At 46.6% G+C, this 22,152-nt stretch overlaps 1 long non-coding RNA gene across 1 annotated transcript; it reads left to right on the top strand.

Moving 5' to 3' along the window:
* The first annotated feature begins 12,524 nt into the window (after nt 1-12,524).
* LOC115193709 (uncharacterized) lies at nt 12,525-21,015 on the top strand. Its single transcript, XR_003878216.1, has 3 exons — nt 12,525-13,110; nt 16,351-16,575; nt 19,330-21,015. It is a non-coding gene; the product is annotated as an uncharacterized LOC115193709 (long non-coding RNA).
* Nucleotides 21,016-22,152: the final 1,137 nt, after the last annotated feature.

The following is a 22,152-nucleotide window of genomic DNA, read 5'->3' on the forward strand; positions in this document are numbered from 1 at the left end:
GATTAACAAGTATTTTTCACAGAACAGCTCCCTTTAACTCTGTTACACCATGGATAGTATGGACAGCCTTACGTCCCCACACAACAACCGCTGTTTATTGAAAGACAGAGGCAGAAGTGGACACAGACACTGGTACGCTGAAACTTTATACCAGACTTGTTAAATATGTGTCTGAGGGTAAAGGTTTTCCCTCCCTCCCACCCACCCACCCACCCTCTCTAAGAACCAACCACCCCCCCCCCTTCACACACACACACCCAATGCCAAACCCCCTAGTAATGGTTTCTCTCTCCCCCCCTCTCTCCCTCTTTTTTTCCCCTCTATCAATTCAATTCAATTTAAGCACTTTATTGGCATGTGAAACATATGTTAAGATTGTCAAAGCAAGTGAAGTAGATAATAAACAAAAAAATGACAGTGCACATTACACTCCCAGAACTTCCAAAATAATAAAATACATTTCAAATGTCATGTTATGTCTACAGTGAGGGAAAAAAGTATTTGATCCCCTGCTGATTTTGTACATTTGCCCACTGGCAAAGAAATGATCAGTCTATAATTTTAATGGTAGGTTTATTTGAACAGTGAGACAGAATAACAACAAAAAAATCCAGAAAAACACATGTCAAAAATGTTATAATTGGATTTGCATTTTAATGAGGGAAATAAGTATTTGACCCCTCTGCAAAACATGACTTAGTACTTGGTGGCAAAACCCTTGTTGGCAATCAGAGGTCAGACGTTTCTTGTAGTTGGCCACCAGGTTTGCACACATCTCAGGAGGGATTTTGTCCCACTCCTCTTTGCACATCTTCTCCAAGTCATTAAGGTTTCGAGGCTGACGTTTGGCAACTCAGCTCCCTCCACAGATTTTCTATGGGATTAAGGACTGGAGACTGGCTAGGCCACTCCAGGACCTTAATGTGCTTCTTCTTGAGCCACTCCTTTGTTGCCTTGGCCGTGTGTTTTGGGTCATTGTCATGCTGGAATACCCATCCACAACCCATTTTCAATGCCCTGGCTGAGGGAAGGAGGTTCTCACCCAAGATTTGATGGTACATGGCCCCGTCCATCGTCCCTTTGATGCGGTGAAGTTGTCCTGTCCCCTTAGCAGAAAAACACCCCCTTAGCATAATGTTTCCACCTCCATGTTTGACGGTGGAGATGGTGTTCTTGGGGTCATAGGCAGCATTCCTCCTCCTCCAAACACGGCGAGTTGAGTTGATGCCAAAGAGCTCCATTTTGGTCTCATCTGACCACAACACTTTCACCCAGTTGTCCTCTGAATCATTCAGATGTTCATTGGCAAACTTCAGATGGGCATGTATATGTGCTTTCTTGAGCAGGGGGACCTTGCAGGCGCTGCAGGATTTCAGTCCTTCACGGCGTAGTGTGTTGCCAATTGTTTTATTGGTGACTATGGTCCCAGCTGCCTTGAAATCATTGACAAGATCCTCCCGTGTAGTTCTGGGCTGATTCCTCACCGTTCTCATGATCATTCCAACTCCACGAGGTGAGATCTTGCATGGAGCCCCAGGCCGAGGGAGATTGACAGTTCTTTTGTGTTTCTTCCATTTGCGAATAATCGCACCAACTGTTGTCACCTTCTCACCAAGCTGCTTGGCGGTGGTCTTGTAGCCCATTCCAGCCTTGTGTAGGTCTACAATCTTGTCCCTGACATCCTTGGAGAGCTCTTTGGTCTTGGCCATTGTGGAGAGTTTGGAATTTGATTGATTGATTGCTTCTGTGGACAGGTGTCTTTTATACAGGTAACAAACTGAGATTAGGAGCACTCCCTGCCTTGAAATCATTGACAAGATCCTCCCGTGTAGTTCTGGGCTGATTCCTCACCGTTCTCATGATCATTCCAACTCCACGAGGTGAGATCTTGCATGGAGCCCCAGGCCGAGGGAGATTGACAGTTCTTTTGTGTTTCTTCCATTTGCGAATATTGGTGACTATGGTCCCAGCTGCCTTGAAATCATTGACAAGATCCTCCCGTGTAGTTCTGGGCTGATTCCTCACCGTTCTCATGATCATTCCAACTCCACGAGGTGAGATCTTGCATGGAGCCCCAGGCCGAGGGAGATTAACAGTTCTTTTGTGTTTCTTCCATTTGCGAATAATCGCACCAACTGTTGTCACCTTCTCACCAAGCTGCTTGGCGGTGGTCTTGTAGCCCATTCCAGCCTTGTGTAGGTCTACAATCTTGTCCCTGACATCCTTGGAGAGCTCTTTGGTCTTGGCCATTGTGGAGAGTTTGGAATTTGATTGATTGATTGCTTCTGTGGACAGGTGTCTTTTATACAGGTAACAAACTGAGATTAGGAGCACTCCCTTTAAGAGTGTGCTCCTCATCACAGCTCGTTACCTGTAAAAAAGACACCTGGGAGCCAGAAATCTTTCTGATTGAGAGGGGGTCAAATACTTATTTCCCTCATTAAAATGCAAAATCAATATATAACGTTTTTCTGGATTTTTTTGTTGTTATTCTGTCTCTCACTGTTCAAATAAACCTACCATTAAAATTATAGACTGATCATTTCTTTGTCAGTGGGCAAACGTACAAAATCAGCAGGGGATCAAATACTTTTTTCCCCCACTGTATACAGTGTTGTAACGATGTGCAAATAGTTATAGTACAAAAGGGAAAATAAGTAAACATAAATATGGATTGTATTTACAATGGTGTTTGTTCTTCACTGGTTTCCCTTTTCTTGTGGCAACAGGTCACACATCTTGCTGATGTGATGGCACACTGTGGTATTTCACCCAGTAGATATGGGAGTTTATCAAAATGTGGTTTGTTTCAAATTCTTTGTGGATCTGTGTAATCTGAGGGAAATATGCCTCTCTAATATGGTCATACATTGGGCAGGAGGTTAGAAAGTGCAGCTCAGTTTCCACCTCATTTCGTGGGCAGTGTGCGCATAGCCTGTCTTCTCTTGAGAGCCAGGTCTGGCTACGACGGCCTTCCTCAATAGCAAGGCTATGCTCACTGAGTCTGTACATAGTCAAAGATTTCCTTAAGTTTAGGTCAGTCACAGTGGTCATGTATTCTGCCACTGTGCACTCTCTGTTTAGGGACAAATAGCATTCTAGTTTGCTCTGTTTCTTTGTAAATTCTTTCCAATGTGTAAAGTAATTATCTTTTTGTTTTCTCATGATTTGGTTGGGTCTAATTGTGTTGCTGTCCTGGGGCTTTCACGGTTGTTATAAGGAGCAGACCAAGATGCAGCGTTTTCATAGTTCCACATATTTATTCAAAAGTGAAACTGAATGCCATACATAAATGAACTTGAATTACAAAAGCAACAACCTGTGACGCAGAGAGGACAACACACTACTCAAAAGACAATAACCCACAAACAACAATGAGGGAAAACCCCTACTTAAACATGATCTCTAATCAGAGGCAATGAGGATCAGCTGCCTCCAATTAGAGATCAACCACAAACAATCCCAACATAGAAATAGACAAACTAGAACTTAAACATAGAAATAGAAAACATAGAACAACCCAAAACACCCCCTGTCACGCCCTGCCCTACTCTACTGTGGAAAATGACATCTTACTAGGGTCAGGACGTGACAGGGGCTATGTGGGGTCTGTTTGTGTTTGTGAACAGAGCCCCAGGACCAGCTTGCTTAGGGGACTCTTCTCCAGGTTCATCTCTCTGTCAGTGATGGCTTTGTTATGGAAGGTTTGGGAATCGCTTCCTTTAGGTGGTTGTAGAATTTAACAGCTTTCTTCTGGATTTTGATAATTAGCAGGTATCGGCCTAATTCTGCTCTGCATCCATTATTTGGTGTTTTACCTTGTACACGGAGGATATTTTTGCAGAAGTCTCAATTTGGTGTTTGTCCCATTTTGTGAATTCTTGGTTTGTGAGCAGACCCCAGACCTCACAACCATAAAGGCCAATGGGTTCTATAATTGATTCAAGTACTTTTAGCCAAATCCTAATTGGTATGTCTAATTTTTGATGGCATAGAAGGCCCTTCTTGCCTTGTCTCTCAGCTCGTGCACAGCTTTGTGGACGTTACGTGTGGTGCTGATGTTTAGGCCGAGGTATGTACAGTTTTTTGTGTGCTCTAGGGCAGTGGTTCCCAAACTTTTTATAGTCCCGTACCCCTTCAAACATTCAACCTCCAGCTGTGTACCCCCTCTAGCACCAGGGTCAGTGCACTCTCAAATGTTGTTTTTTGCCATCATTGTAAGCCTGCCACACACACACACTATATGATACATTTATTAAACATAAGAATTAATGTGTTTTTGTCACAACCCGGCTCGTGGAAAGGGACAAAGAGCTCTTATAGGACCAGGGCACAAATAATAATAATAAATAATTTTGCTCTTTATTTCGCCATCTTACATATAAAACCTTATTTGTTCATCGAAAATTGTGAGTAACTCACCACAGGTTAATGAGAAGGGTGTGCTTGAAAGGATGCACATAACTCTGAAATGTTGGGTTGTATTGGAGAGAGTCTCAGTCTTAAATCATTTTCCACACACAGCCTGTGCCTGTGTTTAGTTTTCATGCTAGTGAGGGCTGAGAATCCACTCTCACACAGGTACGTGGTTGCAAAGGGCATCAGTGTCTTAACAGCGCGATATCTTGTTCAGATATCAGTAAAGTGGACTGGAGGCAGGGCATGAAAGGGACAATGAATCCAGTTGTTTGTGTCATCCGTTTCGGGAAAGTACCTGCGTAATTGCGCACCCAACTCACTCAGGTGCTTCGCTATGTCACATTTGACATTGTCTGTAAGCTTGAGTTCATTCGCACACCAAAAGATCATACAATGATGGAAAGACCTGTGTGTTGTCCTTGTTAATGCAGAGAGAAAAGAGCTACAACTTCTTAATCATGGCCTCAATTTTGTCCTACACATTGAATATAGTTGCGGAGAGTCCCTGTAATCCTAGATTCAGATCATTCAGGCGAGAAAAAACATCACCCAGATAGGCCAGTCGTGTGAGAAACTCATCATCATGCAAGCAGTCAGACAAGTGAAAATTATAGTCAGTAAAGAAAACTCGTCTCTCAATAAAAAAAAATGTGTCAATACTATGCCCCTTGATAACCAGCACACTTCTGTATGTTGTAAAAGCGTTACATGGTCGATGCCCATATCTTTGCATAATGCAGAAAATACACAAGAGTTCTGGGGCCTTGCATTAACAAAGTTAACCATTTCACTGTAGTGTCCAAAATGTCTTTCAAGCTGTCATGCATTCCCTTGACAGCAAGAGCCTCTCGGTGGATGCTGCAGTGTACCCAAGAGGCATCGGGAGCAACTGCTTTCACGCGTGTTATCACTCCACTATGTCTCCCCATCATGGCTTATGCGCCATCAGTACAGATACCAGCACATCTTGACCACCAAAGTCCATTTGATGTCACAAAGATGTCCAGTACTTTAAAAATATCCTCTCCTGTTGTTCTGGTTTCCAGTGGTTTGCAGAAGAGGATGTCTTCCATAATTGACCCCCCATAAACCTTAACGGACATATACCAGGAGCTGTGCCAGGCCCACCACGTCTGTTGACTCATCCAGCTGTAACACATAGAATTCACTGACTTGTATGCAAATCAGTAATTGTTTCAAAACATCTCCTGCCATGTCACTGACGCGTCGTGAAACAGTGTTGTTTGATGAAGAGATTGTCTGTATAGTTTTTTTGGCCTTTTACCCCAGCATTGTCCCAGCCATATCTGCTGCAGCAGGAAGAATTAAGTTCTCCACAGTAGTATGGGTCTTGCCTGTCCTAGCAACTCAGTAGCTCACCATATAAGATGCTTCCAGACCCTTCTTATTAAAGGTATCTGTTGCTTTTATACATGTCTTAATTCTCGCTCAAAAAACTCCTGTGTGTCAACGATTCTAGGAGTGGTGGTTGGAGTCAGGCGCAGAGAGCAGAGGTAAAGTATATCGTCTTTATTTTCTCCGGCACCAAACGGTCACGCCAAAACAGAAGGGCGCATAATAATAATGACCAACCCAAAACACAGGGCAAAACGGTCCGGAGAGAGAAATAAGACGTCAGCCAGCACAAAATACAAAAAATACAAAAGCATCCAAAATACAACCAGCGAAGTAAATATATTCACACGGCCCACCGTCCTGAGTGGACAATAAACAATCCCGCACAAAATCCCAACTGAAAACACACATTAAATAAGTCCCCACTAATGACATACACAAAACAGGTGCGGAACAGACAGACAAAACTAAACAACACAGAAACAACGATCGGTGGCAGCTAATAGGCCGGCGACGACGACCGCCGAGCGCCGCCCGACCGACCGAGGAGGGGCGCCACTTTCGTTGGATCCTGTGACAGTACCCCTCCCCTGACGCGCGGCTCCAGCCGCGCACCGACGCCGGCCTCGGGGACGGCCCGGAGGGCGAGGCGCCGGCCGATCCGGTCGGCGACGGTGGAAGTCCAGCAGCATAGGGGGGTCCAGAACGTCCGCCGCCGGAACCCAGCACCTCTCCTCCGGACCGTACCCCTCCCAGTCCACGAGGTACTGCAGGCCCCCTACCCGACGTCGGGAGTCCAGGATGGCTCGGACTGTGTACGCCGGGCTCCCCCCGATGTCCAGGGGGGGCGGGGGGGCCTCCAGCACCTCACTGTCCTGCAGCGGACCAGCTACCACCGGCCTGAGGAGAGACACATGAAACGAGGGGTTAATACGGTAATACGAAGGAAGTTGTAACCTGTAACACACCTCGTTTATCCTCCTCAGGACTTTAAACGGCCCCACAAACCGCGGACCCAGCTTCCGGCAGGGCAGGCGGAGAGGCAGGTTCCGGGTCGAGAGCCAGACTCTATCCCCCGGGTTAAACACGGGGGCGTCACTGCGGTGGCGGTCAGCGCTCTCCTTGTGTCGTTCGTTCGCCCTCCTTAAACATTCCTGGACCGCGTTCCAGGTCTCCTGAGAGCGCTTGACCCATGCCTCCACCGCAGGAGCCTCCGTCTGGCTCTGTTGCCATGGCACCAGGACCGGCTGATACCCCAGCACCACCTGGAAGGGTGACAGATTAGTGGAGGAGTGGCGCTGAGAGTTCTGGGCCATCTCGGCCCATGGCACGAACTGCGCCCACTCCCCTGGCCGGTCCTGGCAATATGACCGCAGGAACCTGCCCACATCCTGGTTGATGCGCTCTACCTGCCCATTACTCTCGGGGTGGAACCCCGAGGTCAGGCTGACCGAGACCCCCAGCCTCTCCATAAACGATTTCCATACCCTGGACGTAAACTGGGGACCTCGATCAGATACGATGTCCTCGGGCACCCCATAGTGCCGGAAGACGTGAGTGAACAGGGCCTCCGCGGTCTGCAGGGCCGTAGGAAGACCGGGCAAAGGGAGCAGACGGCAGGACTTAGAGAACCTGTCCACAACGACCAGGATCGCCGTGTTCCCCTGAGACGGCGGGAGATCCGTAAGGAAATCCACCGAGAGGTGAGTCCAGGGCCGCTGTGGAACAGGGAGGGGCTGTAATTTCCCTCGAGGTAGGTGCCTAGGAGCCTTACACTGAGCGCATACTGAACAGGACGAGACATAACGCCGGACATCCTCAGCCAAGGTGGGCCACCAGTACCTCCCCTTCAGGCCCCGCACTGTCCGTTCCACCCCAGGATGACCCGAGGAGGGTAGAGTATGGGACCATCGGATCAGGCGATCGCGAACACCAAGCGGAACGTATTTCAGGCCCACGGGACACTGCGGCGGAGTAGGTTCTGACCGAACCGCCCGCTCGATGTCCGCATCCACCTCCCATACCACCGGTGCCACCAGACAGGAGGCGGGAAGTATGGGAGTAGGATCGATGGTCCGCTCCTCGGTGTCGTAGAGACGCGACAGTGCGTCAGCCTTCCGGTTCCGGGAACCTGGAATGTACGAGAGAGTGAAGTTAAACCTCGTGAAAAACATGGCCCACCTCGCCTGACGGGGATTAAGCCTCCTCGCTGCGCGAATATACTCCAGGTTACGGTGGTCGGTCCAGATGAGAAAAGGGTGACGTGCCCCCTCAAGCCAATGTCTCCACACCGTCAAAGCCCTGACCACGGCTAACAGCTCCCGGTCCCCCACATCATAATTGCGCTCCGCCGGGCTCAGCTTCTTAGAAAAGAACGCGCATGGGCGGAGCTTCGGAGGAACGCCCGAACGCTGCAACAGCACAGCTCCTACCCCAGCCTCGGACGCGTCCACCTCCACTATGAATGGCAAAGAGGGGTCCGGATGTGCTAGGACAGGTGCATTGGTAAACAGAACCTTCAGACGATGAAAGGCTCTGTCCGCCTCTGCTGACCATCGTAGCCGCACCGGCCCCCCCTTCATCAGTGAGGTAATGGGAGCTGCTACCTGGCCAAAACCCCGGATAAACCTCTGATAATAATTAGCGAACCCCAAGAACCGCTGCACCTCCTTCACAGTGGCTGGGGTTGGCCAATTACGCACAGCCGTCACGCGGTCACACTCCACCTCCACCCCCGAGGTGGAAATGCGATATCCTAGAAATGAGACGGCTCTTTTGAAGAACTCACATTTCTCAGCCTTGACGTATAGGTTATGCTCCAGCAGCCGCCCAAGCACTCTACGCACCAGGGACACATGCTCGGCGCGTGTGTCGGAGCAGATCAGGATGTCATCGATGTACACCACCACACCCTGCCCGAGCATGTCCCTAAGGACCTCGTCCACAAAGGATTGGAAGACGGCGGGAGCATTCTTTAACCCATACGGCATGACGAGGTACTCATAATGGCCAGATGTGGTACTAAATGCGGTTTTCCACTCGTCTCCCTCTCGGATACGCACCAAGTTATACGCACTCCTGAGATCCAATTTCGTGAAGAAGCGCGCCCCGTGAAATGACTCCACTGCCGTAGCAATGAGAGGTAGTGGGTAACTGAAACCCACTGTGATAGCATTTAGACCTCTATAGTCAATGCACGGGCGCAGACCTCCCTCCTTCTTCTTCACGAAAAAGAAGCTCGAGGAGACGGGGGATTTAGAGGGCCGAATGTATCCCTGTCTCAAGGACTCAGTGACGTATGTATCCATAGCCACTGTCTCCTCCTGAGACAGAGGATACACGTGACTCCTAGGAAGAACCGCGTCAGCCTGGAGGTTTATCGCACAATCTCCCTGTCGATGGGGGGGTAATTGAGTCGCCTTCGTCTTACTGAAGGCGATAGCCAAATCGGCATACTCTGAGGGAATGTGCACAGTAGAGACTTGGTCTGGACTCTCCACCGTAGTCGCACCGATGGAAACTCCTATGCACCTACCTGAGCACTCCCTCGACCACCCCGTTAGAGCCCTCTGTCTCCACGAAATCTGGGGGTTGTGAGTGGCTAGCCAGGGGATTCCCAGTACCACCGGAAACGCTGGGGAGTCAATGATGAACAGGCTGAGACGCTCCACATGACCCCCCCACGTCTGCATAACCAGTGGCACTGTGACCTCCCCTACTTGGCCTGACCCTAGCGGTCGACTATCTAGGGCGTGCACGGGGAAGGGGTGGTCCAGCTGAACCAGGGGAATTCCTAACCTCTTCGCTAACCCATGGTCCATAAAATCCCAACTGAAAACACACATTAAATAAGTCCCCACTAATGACATACACAAAACAGGTGCGGAACAGACAGACAAAACTAAACAACACAGAAACAACGATCGGTGGCAGCTAATAGGCCGGCGACGACGACCGCCGAGCGCCGCCCGACCGAGGAGGGGCGCCACTTTCGTTGGATCCTGTGACACTGTGGCTTATTTTTCAAATTGGCATGTTTTGTTTCTAAATGTCTGTGCAGAGTGAAGGTTGCATTGAGCTGTGAGATAGTACTTTTGCACATATAACACACTGTGGCTGAGGAAAGGCACAACTCCCAATATAAGTGAACCCCAAATCAATGTAGTTCTCATCGCATTTGCGCCTCTTCGATGGTCCAACGTCCCTGTCTGTTGTTCGGTATTTTCCCGGGTAAGGGGCAGTAGCTCTTCAGCAGCATCAGATTCACAACTGTCAGTGTCCATGCTATCTGGGCTAACAACAAATGTAGAATTATTGATGCTAGCTTCTTAGGGATGGGGGCAGTATTCGGAAGTTTGGATGAAAGAGGTGCCCAAAGTAAACTGCCTGTTAATCAGGCCCAGAAGCTAGGATATGCATATAATTTGTAGTATTGGATAGGAAACACTCTAAAGTTTCCAAAACTGTTAGAATAATGTCTGTGAGTATAACAGAACTGATATAGCAGGCGAAAACCCGAGGAGAATCCATTCAGAATTTCGTTTTTGGAGGTGACACCATTTAAAATGCTTGTCTATGACACCATTTAAAATGCCTGTCTAATCAATGGAAATCCTCCCAGATTTCAGTTCCTAGGGCTTCCAGTAGATGTCAACAGTCTTTAGAAAGAGTTTCAGGCTTGTTTTTGGAAAAATTAGCTAGAATTGGTAGTTTTTCTAAGTGGCTCCCATTTTGGCTGTAGTGTTTGTAGCGCGTTCCGGTGAGGGCGCGCACTTTGCTATTTATCTCCTGTAATGAAGTTACTATTCTCCTTATTAAATTTGTATCATTTATTTACATATTAGGGTACCTGAGGATTGAAAAGAAACGTTGTTTGACTTGTTTGGACGGAGTTTATTGGTAACGTTTGGGATTCATTTTGTATGCATTTTGAACGAGGGAAACCGGTGGATTATTGAATGAGCGCTTCATTCAATAATCCACCGGTTTCCCTCGTTCAAAACTAAACTTAAACTTTCCCTCGCCAACTAAACTTTCCCTCGCCAACTAAACTTAATTTTTTGGGATATAAAGAAGGACTTTATCGAACAAAATGACCATTTGTGATGTACCTGGGACCCTTTGGATTGCAAACAGAGGAAGATCTTCAACGGTAAGTGATTTATTTTATCACTATTTCTGACTTTCGTGACGACTCTGCTTGGTTGGAAAATGTTTGTGGCGCGCTCCGGTGAGGGCGCGCACTTGGTTATTTATCTCCGGTAATGAACATACTATTCTCTGTCTTAAATTTGATCACTTATCTACATATTAGGGTACCTGAGGATTGATTAGAAATGTTGTTTGACTTGTATGCATTTTGAACGAGGGGAAACTGGTGAATTATTGAATGAAGCGCGCCAACTAAACTGACTTTTTTGGGATATAAAGAAGGACTTTATCGAACAAAATTACCATTTGTGATGTAGCTGGGACCCTTTGGATTGCAAACAGAGGAAGATCTTCTAAGGTAAGTGATTTATTTTATCGATATTTCTGACTTTCGTGATGTCTCTACTTGGTTGGAAAATGTTTTTAATGTTTTGTACGCGGGGCGCTGTCCTCAGATAATCGCATGGTATGGTTTCGCCGCAAAGCCTTCTTGAAATCTGACAAAGCGTCTGGATTAACAAGAAGATAAGCTTTTAACCAATGTATAACACTTGTATTTTCATGAACGTTTAATATTACGAATTTTGTATTTTTGAATTTCGTGCTCTGCAATTTCACCGGATGTTGTTGAGGCTGGGCGCTAGCGGTACGCCTTTCCCAAAGAGGCTAGCATTGGATGTGCTTGTGGAAGCAGAACAACTTGTGTCATCAACAGGTGCAAGTGCAGTACTGCTGGTAGTCGTAATACTACCAGTAGAGCTGGTACAGTATGTGTCTCTATGGACGCGGGCCTTACTTTTTTAACCATTTATCAATTTTCGAGCAAACGGAATGAGCAGCAGCTACGTTTGGCTACATATGGACTGTTGTTGGAATTTCTGCGAGAGCGTAACGGTTAATGTGATTGGATGTTCATTATTTGACTAGGCTACCTGTATTTGACATTGTGTTGTTATTTCACTGAAAACTAGATGGTTTCATTTTATTTTTGGCAGTGAAACGAGGCTACTCAGGGGAGAAAAAAACCCTCACCCAAGTGAATAGCCCTGTTGGAAAATATAAATGGACTGTTTGAAAATGTGAATCACATTTTTATTTGCCGTACCCCCAACGGCATTGTGCGTATCCCAGTTTGGGAATACCTGTTCCAGGACAACGGTGTCTAGATGGAATTTGTATTTGTGGTCCTGGCAACTGGACCTTTTTTGGAACACCATTATTTTTGTCTTACTGAGATGTACCTTTCCCTATCTCTATCCCCTTCTCTGTCTGCCAGTCACACGTTCTACCTTACAGGCCCGTAGCGCAGACGGCGTTCAGGTAATTCCAAACAAAATACACAGCGGGCAAGGGAGCCACCAAGGAAATATAGTGTCCCAATGCTGACAGATGAAACAAATAACCCATGTCGCAAGCATAGAGATCCCTCAGTCCCAGACAGAGACAGAGAGGGGGGAGAACCATTAGAGCAACTTCCCTTGAAAATCAGATTATTTATCAAAGCACAGCTAGTACTGTACATCGACACCATAACGCATGAAATAGTGAATGCTTTCTGAACCAGACCATATGTCAAATCTCAAGTACGTGAGCTGTACTGGATTTAGTGTACAATTGAACCAATTCCAAGATACAGTACATCAGGGGCATTGGAAATATTTTACCCAGGTTTATTCTGAATGTAACTTTTACCACAGAGTTTCTAAACCCAGAGGCGTAACATCACAAGACTTCCCGGAACGCTTGCGAAACAGACCAAACCGACCAGTCTGGGGTTTGAGAAGTCAATGAGAGAAGTTATTTTTTCTTCCCTTAGTCGTTAATTTTCCCTAAATCTAAAGGCACAACCTAGATTCAATTCAATGTCTTAAATAGTTGAACATGTTATTACTCCATCTTTGTGAAAGTGAAAAACGGACACATTTTCCTTTTTGTCAAAAACAACTTCATATCGAAAGAGTGCCTTTTATTTGATGGCGTGAACATGCGCAGTTCTGCGCGAGACAACCGGTAGACCAAATTACGTGTTTCTGTGCATGAGCTTAGCTAGCCAACATCGCCATTACATCGCCGATCATTGCAATCGGGGATTTCTATTGGAGAAGCAGTTTTAGCCCGTCTTCATGCTGAACTGCCTTTGCTTTTTTCGCCTCAAGAACGATCTCAGTGATTGGCTACACTCCAGTACGTATGAGAGATTTCTGCCTCACTTCCTGAACATGACATCCTTTGTTGTCTGATTAGAAAGAAGCTGGGGAAAATATTTAACAATACCATGTGAATTAAAGAATGTAGATCAGACGTTTAGTCATGGTTACCTCCAAACTAAGGAATGTTGCAGTAGTACATGTGTTCTGCCTTTATTGATGTCTGGGAGCAGTTCAAGTGGCTTCGGGTGACTGGAGTGAAGACAAGCCCATGTGACATGCATTTGAAAGTGTTTTGTGGCCGGGTTTTGCAGCTGGTTATACCACTATAGGCCCCATGGTATGCACAGAAGAAGAACAAAAATTGCTCCAAGGGAAGCGTCCCCTTTGAGGGAGACTGGCCCCCCATGTGTCTTCTACCCAAGAGCCTCTGCCTGTTCTATAGACTTTTGCTACCACAAGTGTATGGCGGAACCGTATCTTTGCCATAGCACAGCAGGACAGGATGTTGCAGAACAAGGGAGATACATCTAAGATCTCGTTAAAATTTGAGTCCTCGTGCATGCGGAAAACCCCGATTACGCCACTCTTAACTTGAGTTATTTCAGTTATTTCAGAAATAAACAGAGGTGTCTTTGAGATGAAAGAGATTTTGTTCATCGAGGTAGGCCTGCTGTATGAGCACGTAGTTTTACACATCAGGTTTTACTCAAACTTCTCAAAATAATGAGAACTTCCTTGTTTTTATTAACAGTTAGCGAGAGAGAGCGAGAGAGAGAGAGAGAGAGAGAGAGCGAGACCATCCCATAGAGCACTAGAAAGATGCAGAGAGAGGGGGGTTGTGTGAGTGCATAATGTTGAAAACAGAAACCACAGCTTTAACTCATAGAGCTCTTTCCCCCTCATTTCCTGACACCAAATCAATCACCTCAGAGGTCTCATTCGTACAGAGGTCTGTTTGAGGCACGGCCCTGTTCAGATGTTACCGCTCTGTGGCATGGGTTATATAAGTTGTTATAAGTGTCAGATTGGATGTCATAAAGACTCACAAGCTGTCAAACTCATTTGTTTACTGTGTAATTTCCGTATGTCAGTTCCAATGAATGTCCATTAAATGTCAAAACACTGCTAAACCCTCAAACTGACATGAACTGGCATTTCCCTGCATCCTGTAACAGTGCCGTTTGTTTTTGTCTTTGTGTTTGGCAGTGTTACCCATAACAGAGTGGGTAACTTCTGTCTCACGCCTCGTGCCAAGATATGCTGCTGACCGATCTTTGCCTCTTTTTTAATCTTCTGTTTTGCTCTCTGAAGACTTTTTGTTTCCATTCACACTGGAAAATACATAGGGAGATGCAGCCAGCCACTAACCCTGTACTCTCTCCACTAACCCTGTACTCTCTCCACTAACCCTGTACTCTCTCCTCTAACCCTGTACTCTCTCCTATAACCCTGTACTCTCTCCTATAACCCTGTACTCTCTCCTCTAACCCTGTACTCTCTTTACTAACCCTGTACTCTCTCCTCTAACCCTGTACTCTCTCCTCTAACCCTGTACTCTCTCCTCTAACCCTGTACTCTCTCCTATAACCCTGTACTCTCTCCTCTAACCCTGCACTCTCTCCTCTAACCCTGCACTCTCTCCTCTAACCCTGTACTCGCTCCTCTAACCCTGTACTCTCTCCACTAACCCTGCACTCTCTCCTATAACCCTGTACTCTCTCCTCTAACCCTGCACTCTCTCCTCTAACCCTGTACTCTCTCCTCTAACCCTGTACTCGCTCCTCTAACCCTGTACTCTCTCCTCTAACCCTGTACTCTCTCCTCTAACCCTGTACTCTCTCCACTAACCCTGCACTCTCTCCTATAACCCTGTACTCTCTCCTCTAACCCTGCACTCTCTCCTCTAACCCTGTACTCTCTCCACTAACCCTGCACTCTCTCCTCTAACCCTGTACTCTCTCCTCTAACCCTGTACTCTCTCCTCTAACCCTGCACTCTCTCCACTAACCCTGCACTCTCTCCTCTAACCCTGTACTCTCTCCTCTAACCCTGCACTCTCTCCTCTAACCCTGTACTCTCTCCACTAACCCTGCACTCTCTCCTCTAACCCTGTACTCTCTCCTCTAACCCTGTACTCTCTCCTCTAACCCTGCACTCTCTCCTCTAACCCTGTACTCTCTCCACTAACCCTGCACTCTCTCCTCTAACCCTGTACTCTCTCCTCTAACCCTGTACTCGCTCCTCTAACCCTGTACTCTCTCCTCTAACCCTGTACTCTCTCCTCTAACCCTGTACTCTCTCCACTAACCCTGCACTCTCTCCTATAACCCTGTACTCTCTCCTATAACCCTGTACTCTCTCCTCTAACCCTGCACTCTCTCCTCTAACCCTGCACTCTCTCCTCTAACCCTGTACTCGCTCCTCTAACCCTGTACTCTCTCCACTAACCCTGCACTCTCTCCTATAACCCTGCACTCTCTCCTCTAACCCTGCACTCTCTCCTCTAACCCTGTACTCTCTCCTCTAACCCTGTACTCGCTCCTCTAACCCTGTACTCTCTCCTCTAACCCTGTACTCTCTCCTCTAACCCTGTACTCTCTCCACTAACCCTGCACTCTCTCCTATAACCCTGTACTCTCTCCTCTAACCCTGCACTCTCTCCTCTAACCCTGTACTCTCTCCACTAACCCTGCACTCTCTCCTCTAACCCTGTACTCTCTCCTCTAACCCTGTACTCTCTCCTCTAACCCTGCACTCTCTCCACTAACCCTGCACTCTCTCCTCTAACCCTGCACTCTCTCCTTTAGCCCTCTATTCTTTCCTTGTCTTTCTTTTATGAAAGCCAGGCAGGCTGGTCCAAAGCAGCGCCTGGATCTGGAGGTCCCGGGGGTAGAGTGGTGAACAGAGACAGGGGAATGGGTAGCATGGGACGGGGGCTTTCCAAACCTCCACACAGGGAGGGCCTTTAACTGAGCTCTATTGTGCTTTGATAACCCATATTCCCTAGCTGAAAAACCACAAGCCCCTCAGCATGAGGAAATATATCTACTTTAAAGTGGCCTTTTTCACTTCAATGGCATCTTTTGATTGCCGTAATTAGAATCCCAACACTGTTGTTATGGTAGGATAAGAGCCATCTGTGTCTTTGATGTTTTTCTTGTTGCCATGTTGTGTTATTTAGCTTTAGTAGTCTCATTCAACCAGTTTCTACATTCCTTTTACAGTTTTCCAAGAAACAAATGAGTGTGTCTCTGTTTTACCCTGTGGATTCCAGGAAGTAGAGACAGACAAGGCAGTACATCTAGAAAGGAAGCTGATAAATCGGAGCAGGGTGACAGTTGGACTTCCTTCCCTCAGAGTGGATTCCCCTCCCTAACCTTGGGAAAGAGATGCCACGTGCTCCACAGTTAGAGGTTCCACATCTCGCTGACAAAGACCCTCATGCCATGTTACCTTCACCCCCCTCGCCACCCTCCCACTGTGCCAGACTGCTGACTAGGTGAGTATATCAAACGGCGGGTGGAGGGGTAAAGAGACAGAGAGGAGGGAATGTTCAAATCTCAGGCAAGTGTGAAGTTTGTTCGCTTGCTCACTCGCCCATGTGTAGCGAGCATAAACAAACATTGACTCTCATGCACAGGCCAGACTGTTTCATCAAAGAAATATACAGTCATCTACGTACTGTACAAGAAGTGTTCAGTACTGTAAGCTACACAATTGGAATGCAGTTAACATTGGCATGTACAGACTCTTTCTCTCTCTGTCTCTCTCTCTGTCACTGACACATAAAGCACACCGACATTAGCACTGTCCCAGTTTGTCCTGGTTTGACCCGTTATCCATCCATCATCCTTCACGTCATGTGCAGGAATAAAGGTATTTCACACACTTGCATATCTCTGTGATGCCATAGGACCATGTCAGACATTCCCAAACAGATTACAAGGCTGACACACACACTATTTATACCAAAGTATGTGGACACCCCTTCAAAATTAGTGGATTTGGCTATTTCAGCCACACCCGTTGCTGACAGGTGTATGCAATCGAGCACACGGCCATGCAATCTCCATAGACAAACATTGACAGTAGAATGGCCTTTCTGAAGAGCTCAGGGACTTTAATGTGGCATCGTCATAGGATGCCACCTTCCCAACAAGTCAGTTCGTCAAATTTCTGCATTGCTAGAGCTGCCCCGGTCAACTTTAAGTGCTGTTATTGTGAAGTGGAAATGTCTAGCAGCAACAAGAGCTCAGCTGCGTAGTGGTAGGCCATATAAGCTCACAGAACGGGACCATTGAGTGCTGTAAAAATTGTCTGTCCTTGGTTGCAACACTCACTACTGAGTTCCAAACTGCCTCTGGAAGTAACGTCAGCACAAGAACTGTTCGTCAGGACCTTCATGAAATGGGTTTCCATGGCCGAGCAGCCGCACACACGCCTAAGATCACCAGGCGCAATGCCAAGTGTCGGCTGGAGTGGTGTAAAGCTCTGGACTCTGGAGCAGTCGAAAAGCATTCTCTGAAGTAATGAATCACTTCACCATCTGGCAGTCCGACAGACAAATCTGGGCATGGCGAATGTCTGGAGATCGCTACCTGCCCAAATGTATAGTGCCAACTGTAAAGTTTGGTGGAGGAGGAATAATGGTCTGGGACTGTTTTTCATGGTTCGGTCTAGGCCCCTTAGCTCCAGTGAAAGGAAATACAATGACGTTCTATATGATTCTGTGCTTCAACTTTGTGGCAACAGCTTTGAGAAGGCCCTTTCCTGTTTCAACATGACAATGCCCCCATGCACAAAGCGAAATCCATACAGAAATGGTTTGTCGAGATCGGTGTGGAAGAACGTGACTGGCCTGCACAGAGCCCTGACCTCAACCCCATCGAGCACCTTTGGGATGAATTGGAATGTTGATTGCGAGCCAGGCCTAATCGCCCAACATCAGTGCCTGACCTCACTAATGCTCTTGTGGCTGAATGGAGGCAAGTCCCCAAAGCAATGTTTCACCATCTAGTGGAAAGTCTTCCCAGAAGAGTAGCAAAGGACGGGAACAACTCCATATTAATGCCTGTGATTTTGGAATGAGATGGTCAACGAGCAGGTGTCCACATACTTTTGGTAATGTAGTGTATGTGATGTTTTGCATGTGTGTGTGTGAGAGAGAGAGATAGAACAAGGTCAAGAACATCTGAAGAAGTTAATTTGACCTAAAACCATAACACGGAATATCTCTTGTGTCACATTATTACACTTCCCCAACGATGTAGCACAGAAAGGTTGGATGGAGACATGGATGGGAGGTTGGGGTTGGAGGCTTACTTATTTTTTTGTTATTTTCCTTTACGTACTCAGTGTATTATTACTTCTTAACTCTGTCATATGATCAAAATGGTCAATGCTTTGTACTGTACTTTTATTTTTTTGAGTGACAAAACAAAAGTAAAAATACTGAATAAAAAGGCGGATCACCAGTAGTTTGGAGGAGTTTTCCAAACATTGTTGTCCTTCTTGCTAGATCAAACCCCCCTATGGCTATCATCGACAGACACGTATGCCAAATAGCATTATAACTGACAGAGACCTATGCTAAAAGAACAGCAACTGATAAGAAGCATATAAACCGTTGTGGGAACCTGAACAACTACAGGCACAATCCCTTCAGTCCCTTCACATTCCAGTCTCATGCCAGATTGGATAGTATTCCAAGGTCCTGGTTACTTTTCCTCCTTTTATTACTTATTTAGGATAAAACGATAACAGATTTTTACCAGATCCCTTTGAAATTAGATTCCAATTATGCTATTCATTCAGCAGAAGGAGGCACCATTCTGACCTGATGTCCTTCATTGCAATACAACACAGAACATGTAAGAGAGTTCATGATTACACTCAAATAAACTTCAACAATGCATAATTACAATGAATTTGTACCCAAACAACATCTGCTGTCTCCCTATTGGTCAGCCAGTCACCCAGTAACCCATTACAATCAGCCCCTTCCTCTTGTCCTGGCTAATGTTCTCGTGATAACATCGGCGACAGCAGCCCATTCGTCTGCAAATGTTTACAGATGTGTAGCTGGGTGTGTGGCAGGCGCTCACCCCTTCCTGTTAGTACCCACAGGGCCGCCGTGAAGGGTGGTGTGCCAGGTAGTATGGTCGACTGAGCAATTCAGCACACCATGGCTGAAATTCGGAAACGTACTTACGGATCATGTATTCTGAAACCTGTCTACTTCTGGTACACACAGGTCAATCCAACCAGGAGAGTCACTGGGAGAGAATATCACTGCCCCAGCCAATGCCAGACAGACAGACAGATCAAGATGACCTGGGAAATCCATTTGGGCATGGGCTTACATCACTCTCTCCACACGGGATCCAGTGAGGGGCCACGGGGATGTGGAACAATTGTTGCAGATCATGGAATTCCCATCGGTTGGAGCTTCTCGCCTGTTTCGTGGCGGAGCTAAAAGTAGCATCTGCCATCGTTCAGTCAGAGCATCAAACTCTCCGATCAGTTTCCTTTTCCTGGCCCATAAAGTTAGGAGAGCTGTGAATGTTTTCTTCTCTCTGTACACTCACTGAGATGTTTCACATTGTGTATAAACTCCCATGACAAATGGTAAGATGGCGCTTGTCTGTTCTCTTTGAAGAGACTGTGTTGAGATGGATTGCACAGGCTCTGCTATCTGACAGCTAGCTGGGCCTCTAAGTTCACAGTGTTACAGAAAAGCTGGAACAAGCGTGTGGACACAGAGACAGAGAGGAGAAAACACACACACACACACACACTGAAAGACAATCCCACAGAACACTAGAAAGGTGTAGAATGTACTGGATGAAGTATAGTAGTCTTTACAACTGACATGGAGTCATTCCAAGACACTCACCTTGAACTCTAATTGGTACACTTCTCTGTTGTTCCTCTCATTACCAGTACTGCCAAGTCCTGTGTTCATACTGGGATTAGTACATAGTTCTCACACCCACAGGCGGATGTCATGAGCAAGACATAGGTCAAAGGTTGAATGCTGTCTGTGTTTTAGGGGTACGGTCTTTAAAGATGATTTCTGTCAGATGTCTGTCTACCTGCTGAAATCCAAGTTCTGAAGACTTTGCTCTGCTCAGAATGTAGCAGTTGGGGAAACACTCCCAAAGCAGTACAAATGTAACATTTGTTGTGGAGAAAAAAAATCTGAGCTCTCCGATACATTTTATGCATATTGTTGTTCAAATTTCAGTGATGCATTTCTGTAGACGATGAATGAGCAAAAAGCAGCCCTCAAAATCTTAGAGTGCACTTTTCAACATACCAAGGGTAATGTCCATGCCTAACACACCAATAACGACCCCAGGTGGCTAAACACACTAACCAGTCCTTCATTAACCAGTCACTAAGGTTGCTGAGGCGGCAAGTCGCTAAGGTCTGAACTCAGGATCAAAGGTCATGCCACATGACAGCTGCATTTCCTACATGTTTTCACAGGTCCTCTGTGTTTTCACTGGCTCTCTAATCACTGTAGATTGACAACAGCACATACGGTCCCATTCAACCTCCCTGCCTGCCTTCCTCTCCCTCAGATGCCTAGATTAAACAAAAACCCATGGCCCTAACTCCCAGGACAGGCAGAGTCCTCATAGTTCTGGGTTGTAGCAGCTCCCTCTCATATAGTACAGTACAGAATAGGGTTCAGCTCAACTCCACACGTCCCTCTGTCGCTGAGATACAGATCTGTTTCCGTTACTTGATGTAAGCCGGGGATTTAGCTATGTGTATACTGCAGATAGGGGGTCATATGGATAGTATTTACTTGGCCTGGCAAATACAATAAACACACAATGTAGTCAATGTACACACAAAACGGTTGTATAAGTAACTGTGCATTTATCTTGATGGTGAAATCTGAATAAAGGTTGAGCATAATGCTAAAGAACCTTGACTCCTACACACAAGTCCATCCTTCGTATGTACAGAAAGACATAAAGGGGTCTACATTCAAAGGTGACAGTTGTGGATCCAGGACAGTTGGAACCATCAAAGGTCCACAAGCCGGCCAGACGTGACAAACATGATGGATCGTGAATATGGAAGAGAGTTGCCAGGTCTCGACTATTTCAGTCCTCCATTGTTCAGCATTCAGTCATCACTAGCAGCCAGTCAACAGTCAGCCCAGTCCCCTTCGCCTCACAAAGGATAGGAGAGTTTATGGGAAAAACACAGAGCATGTGTTTCCTTTCTCTCAGCACGTGTCCTTCCACAGAGTCACAGTGCTGTGTTTCCCTCTTATACACTCTCACTAACACACTCGGTGACAAAATTGATAGAACGGAGTAGTTATTTACATTTTTGTCATTTAGGCAGACGCTGTTATCCGGAGCGACTTACAGATAGTGCATTAATCTTAAGATAGCTAGGTGGGACAACCACATATCACAGTCATAGTACATTTTCCTCAATAAAATAGTTATCACCAAAGTCAGAGCTAGAAAGGGGGGGATAAGAGACCAGAGGTGGCTGAATAGAGTGTTCGGGTTGGGGTATAGGGTTTGAGCATAGCCTGAATGTAGGGAGGGGCAGTTCCTCTTGCCACTCCGTAGGCAAGCACCATGGTCTTGCAATAGATGCGAGCTTCGACTGGAAGCCAGTGGAGTGTGCAGAGAAACAAGGTGACATGGGAGAACTTGGAAAAGTTGAAAACCAGGCAGGCTGCAGTGTTCTCAATAATTTGCATCGGTTTGATGGCACAAGCGGCGAGCCCAGTCAACAGCGAGTTGCAGTAGTCCAGACGGGCAATGACAAGTGCCTGGATTTGGACCTGTACCGCTTCCTGTGTGAGGTAGGGTCGTACTCTACGGATGTTGTAGAGCATGAACCTACAGGAGTGAGTCACTGCTTCTATGTTTGCAGAGAACGACAGGGTGTTGTCCAAGGTTCTTTGCACTCTGGGAGGGCGACACTGTGGCATTGTCAACTATGATGGAGAGTTCTTTGAGCGGGCAGGCCTTCCCTGGGAGGAAGAGCAGCTCCATCTTGTTGAGCTTGAGGTGGTGGGCCGACATCCAAGCTAAGA

This window comes from Salmo trutta, chromosome 5, assembly GCF_901001165.1.
Source record: "Salmo trutta chromosome 5, fSalTru1.1, whole genome shotgun sequence".
NCBI classification, from domain to species: domain Eukaryota; kingdom Metazoa; phylum Chordata; class Actinopteri; order Salmoniformes; family Salmonidae; genus Salmo; species Salmo trutta.